Consider the following 6,139-nt stretch of genomic DNA (forward strand, 5'->3'; position numbering starts at 1 on the left):
GGCAGTCCAACAAGACTCACCAGGCAGGTAGACGCATCCCATCACCAGAGCCAAACAAACATTTGATTTCATGGTATCATTTACCTCAAAGGTATTAGGCTATGGTAATATTAAATGAAAAAACACATTTTAATAATCTAGTATCAGTTGGATGCACGTTTTGTTTTCCCAAATGGCCACAAGAGGGCAGCACTGATCCAGCAGACTAAACGCCACTGATTTTCTGTATTGGAGCACCTGATTTATTGCCAAACACGCGTTTACAATTTTTCACCAGCAGCATTGTTTAAGGGACATAGACAATTCATCCGATATCTACACACAATGCGCCTGCACAACACAATATGAGCTCCCACCTAATCTCATTTCTACTGGAAAAGCTTTCTGTGCTTCAAAGGCCAAACGGTTAACAATAGAGTCACGAGTTATGTGGCTGGAGACTGCTCAGCTCCTGCAAGATCAGACTGCAATCCTTATCCCACCTAAGTCTTGAAAGGAAGAGAAGTAATTATGCTGGAAAAGAAAACGAGGTAGAAAAAGGTCTGTTATATGACATTTTGTAAGTGGTAACGTTCTAAAGTTGCACTTTAAAGAGGTCTCCTAAAGTAACTGCTAATTTCACAATGGTTAACGTAATCCACATTAGTCAGAGCCGCAAATAAACATTAGTCAAACAGAAGAATCCTTTCTTAATCGACTTGATCTTTACACAATAACAGTGTTAACGAGTGCAGACTTATGCTCGGATCTTTCTAATAAGAGCAGCGAGGATTGTGAGAATGTTTGAGCTTAAGTCGAGCACAAAAAGGATTGTCCGGTGGTATTTTTCTTGGCTTGGCTCGTCTGGTCAGATCAAGGCAACCTGGTCCAGAGGAATTGGAGCAGACTGCCTTCTCTGCAGTCTGGACCTTGTGATCGGGGCCTCTCAAAGTTAGGAACAAAACTGTAACAGATTTGGACGTTCACTGAGATGGGGTTTGTGTTTGATCCTCTTTTCCTTCTTGCTAAGGTGTCAGTAGAGTTTGTTTTAATCACCATCAAACCACAATGCAAGCTTTTCCCAGGTCCTGGCATTTCAGTGTTGTGTAAGAATAATGTGACAGTTCAATGATCCATGATCGCTTGTCTCCCTTCATAATAAGTTCAGAGTGCAGGATCAGCTCCAAGAACAAATCTCTCAAGGGGAAAGGGTTTAACTGTTTTTCCAGTGAAGTGAAAGTTTGAAAAAGTGGAACATTAATCATGAAAACCAATCTGTTAAATATAAAGTGTTATATACATTATATATTGAATCTCTAAAGTTTGTTCAGAGGGGTTTTTCAAATTATTGGAATCAAGGAAAAAACTACATTTGTATCAATACATTCATTCATTCAGAATTAAGATGCTGCCAATTTGCTGATAAATGGCAAAATATGGCAGAGGTTTAGAATAATTTGAGTCATCTTTGTAAAATTTGTCACGCATTCTTTTCACTAAAAAGAGCAGTTTTGAACCCCAAATTTAAAAAATCAAGACTTCTTTTGGGAAACTGAGAATCACTTTGTTGATAACTCAATAAAAACCCCAAAATAAGTCCTCTGGCATAACTTAAAATAGAGTGGTGGTGAAATCTTTCCTTTTCTAAGATATTTCACACTTATACTTTTTGAGCTCTTTTGGCAGTGTACAACAAGTTTAGAACTTAAATGTGATTCCTGTTTTGATCCATTTTTTATTTTTTATTTTTTAACCTCAGATACATTTTAAATCCTGAAGACCTCTTCGCACTTCATATAGTCATATCTATGGTTTGAAATCAGCCAAACTTCAACGCTTTTTAATACGTTTGTGAGCAATATCTTTTTATAGCTCTGACTTGTATGGGTTCAGTTTGTTTTGCCCGTCAGTAATGAGGTAGTGTCTACATTGGCGTCCACTCCACCCCTCTAACCGGCTGTCACTAACTCTCCACACTCCAAGCTGGAGCGTGCTCAGTCACTGCTGTAAAAGCACTAAGAGTGGTTACAAAGGCTCTTTTGACTGGCCGTGAATGGGCCACTGAGTGAGGTCTCAAAACCGAACGACTGTAACTTCCTGACTCAGTCACTTACATATTCATGTCCCAGAAAGGCAGATTGTCAGAGTGATTAACACAGGAAAGCTGCCTCACATCAGCTGACATTTTTACAGCAACTACATGATGGTTGGAGGGTGTTTCTCTGCGGGGGTTCTCACTCAAAACACAGCCTTGTTTCATGTGTCATTTCATCTCTCCAAAGACTAAAACCAGACATATCACAACACCATTAATCAAACACAACAGACACTACATCAACAAATCCTTAGCCCCCCTCCTTTTTGGTCTTTCTGATGTTTTCGAATGAGAGAAATCTGGGTTAAAGAGGAGGAAACGGATAAAAAGAGGGAGAGAAAAGAGGTTAAATAAATGCAAACAAGAGAGCAGCCTGGGAAAACCATTAAGTGGTGTAAGAAGACGTCCAAGTGCACAGCGGAAACCAAGGTTGGTGGGGGTCGGATGGAGCGAGATCACACTGTACTGTGTGTAGTGCACAAGTGCTGATGTAAGGATTTTTAAGTTCCCATAGATTCCCCTGAGTGGCTGTAGACTCCCGGAGCTCAGCGGGGCTCTGTGGGGCGTGAGTGAATGCTTGGAGTGAGGAGTACAGTGGAAAAAAAACAGAGAAGGGGAAGAGGTGGGCGTGAGGTGAAGGGAACAACAACAGCCGCCTTCATTCTGTGGACCCATGTAGTCCTCTTTGGGTCATCCTCGACTGTAATTCCATCTGGAGTACCACCATATCTTTGTGTATGAGTGATTGGGCTGTGCACATTTGTCCACTCAAACATCCGTTCCAGATTTTACAGTGTGACCCGGCTCAGCTGTTGTGTGTTGTCACATTGGATATTCTGCCCAGCCCTGAGTGTTGATAACTGGATGAGAGAAACACCAGAGAAAGAGGGGTCGCATGGTTTTGCCTCTTGATGTAAATCCCGCTGGGTGCAAACAGGGCCGTTCTGTCCATTGACACCTTCCTCCTTGGTTTAGACAGCTGAGAGATCCAGGAGGAGGAGGAGGTGGGGGAAACCAGGCTAACAGAGGGAGGCTTGTTACAGGAGATCCCCGGTACAGGATGCTGTTGACGTTGAGATGGCACCTCCCCTTTCCATCATAGTGTGGTTAGACTCCAGAGGACTCATGGATGACTTTCCTCTCAAATTAGATCCTCTGTCCTTCCTCAGTCTGTTATTTCCAGCTACATTTACATTCTGAAAAGGCAGAGGGACACACCCTGCCCAGTCAGTAGGCAGGGTGTGTCAGTTGTTTTATAAATTTAACATTGGCCACCAATCATAATCAAAAGTATGCGCCAATCTAACTCTTACATGTGTGATCAGAACTACAATAAGGTCCTCAGACATGCAGTGATATGGATCTATAACGATCATCCATTTGATGGCATGATTGCCATTTTAAATTTTCTTTGGAACGTTAGTCATAATTTTACAGCATAGAACCAGGATGGGGAGTCATTCCTTTATGAACCTTTTTAAAATCACTGATTGCACCTTTAAAGGCACTGTGAGGAAGAGTTTAACTGGTTTTGAAAAAGTGTCACTCTTAAACTGATTGTTCTTCATGGCCTACAAAGTGAAATGAGATTACCAATGACAAGATTGGATATTTCTTTATATTGTTTTCAGAATCAACGGAAAAAGCAGACTCAGTATTCGGCTCTGCCCTGGAAGGGAATCTGTGTAGAACTCAGCTGGTAAAGGTTGGCAGTGAGCGGTAAGTTAGAACGCAGGAGGAGTTTTTTTTTATTTTTTAGATACATTTCTTTTTATATGTCTTGTACTCATTGCTGATACTGGTGTAGGATTAACAAAAACACTCGTTTTCTGTTGAGGTGTTGTTTTTGGTGGGGAAAACTCTACAACCAGAGCTTTGCTCGGTAAAAGAGTAATATGGGAATCAACAGTGTTTTATGCTTATGCCAGCGTTAGATTGCCCCAATGCTCTTTAAGGACAAAATAGTTAAAATGTTTATATATCTGCAGTATTTGGACATTTTTGGGACACTGTAGCGCACATTATGACACTGGGGCTGTGATGGATAACCTTTAGCTGGTACACCTTCTTACCTTCTGTAAGCTAACCAACAGTAGTAAATCAGAGTTTGCAGAGTTTTATCATTGTTATGTTACGGTAAATTATTTTACATTCCTATGAATTAGTAATACATGACCCCAGCACTCTGTATCCTTAAAGAAGTGATCATGAACAAAGAAAAATAGTGTTAAAGAGAAGATCTATGTCTCAGTCATTGGTTTCCACAACAAATTCATGTTTTGCAAATAACCTCATCTTTACCACAGTGTGTGATGGTGCTCATGGGAAATATCAAGTCAAGTCAAGTCAAATTTATTTATATATAGTACATTTAAAAACACAGCAGAAGCTGACCAATGTGCTGTACCATGCATAAAAAATATAATGTGAAACCAAACCAAACCAAACAATTGTTAAGAAAGAACGAGACAAAACAAACAAGGAAAACACAGCACTGGGAATTTAAACCTATTCAGGACTAAGGGACTCAAATACTAATCTATAAAAGTGAGTTTTGAGTTGAGTCTTGAAAGGGTCAACAGAGGGGACAGCCCTGGTTGAGGAGGGGACACTGTTCCACAAACAAGGGGCCTTAACAGTTAAAAAAACACTACCCATTTTGTCCAAATGGGGTCGCCAGAATCAACACAACATGAAAACTCCTTACAGTACCTTTAATGGTTATTGGTACACTGGATTATTAAATTATTACATGATTATTATATTATATATTCATATATATTTAATATTATATATTACATTATTATTACAATGGTTATTATTACAATGGTTATTGGTACACAGCTGCTTCCTGTGATAGATGTCAGATTTAGTAATCTGAACTGATTTATGACTGTAATTAATTTGTTCCCTTTTATAGTTTCAACTTCTCTATAGTGATGCTTTTAACTTGTAGTGTGATTTGTGTCATAATAAATTGAGCATCCATCCATTAATTTAGGTTGGGTGGCGACTGATGAAAAATTGAACATCTTTATGTTTTATTTTTAATGAAAAAACATAATTCAAGAAGTTGGGGTTTGAAAATTTCAATAGACACTTTTTTTCACTTTGGTCTTCATCTTGTCACCTCAATTGTTCTGCTTGTGATCAATAATGTTTATGTAATTTACTTTTTCTGACTAAGTTAATATTTAGTGACTTGGAAAATAAATCTACATTTCTCTAAAGGCAACAAATAGCAGTTGCAGCTTCAGTCTACGTAAATAAGGCAATTTTCTTAAAAACAAAGAAAAGCAAACCACATGTAACATGAAGACCCATTTAAACATCTTTGCTGTACATAACAGACTAATTTGTCATACTTAACAACCCTCTGTCTGTATTATCACATTTCCGAATGAGGCACAGCTGTCAAACTTGATTCCATTTTATAGCCAGCAGTGAGTTAATAGGCCATATGTGTGACTCTCTGAAAGATTTAAGGATTAGTGATGTATAGTTATGTAATCTGAGCTGGCCCTGGGAATAATGTTGAGTTTTTTGACTTGTGAGAGACTCCAGCTGCATTCCCACATGTCATTACACAGACCTGCATGTTCCATGAACTGCAGCAGACACAATGGAGTAACCTGGCTCTGCTGTTGTTATGGAACACTGTAAACAAAAGTTAGAGTGGATGATCAGTTTGTGTGTGAAATGTCTGTGACTTTCATGGATTTTACAAAAAGGTCAAGATAAGGGATCACTTAAGTGAGGAGCAGCGATTTGAGGGGAAAGATTTTCTCCTCTTTATTTATGAAAGCTCTCTTCTTTTCCTCCTTAGGAATCCAACCTACAGTAGCTGCAGGTTTATATTTGACCTGTTATCTAAACACATCAGAGTGAGTTATCTTTGAAGTTGCTCAGGGTGGTCACATGATACAGTGAGGCCAACAGGAGTTTGGGGACCACCTCGCTATGCATTCCTTGGAGGCCCCTCTGACAGGTGATCTCTCTACAGGCACTGTACTGCATAAGCAGTGGATTTGTGTCATAACCACAGTGAGCCTGTGTGCGTGTCAC

The sequence above is a fragment of the Notolabrus celidotus genome, chromosome 16, assembly GCF_009762535.1.
Source record: "Notolabrus celidotus isolate fNotCel1 chromosome 16, fNotCel1.pri, whole genome shotgun sequence".
NCBI lineage: Eukaryota > Metazoa > Chordata > Actinopteri > Labriformes > Labridae > Notolabrus > Notolabrus celidotus.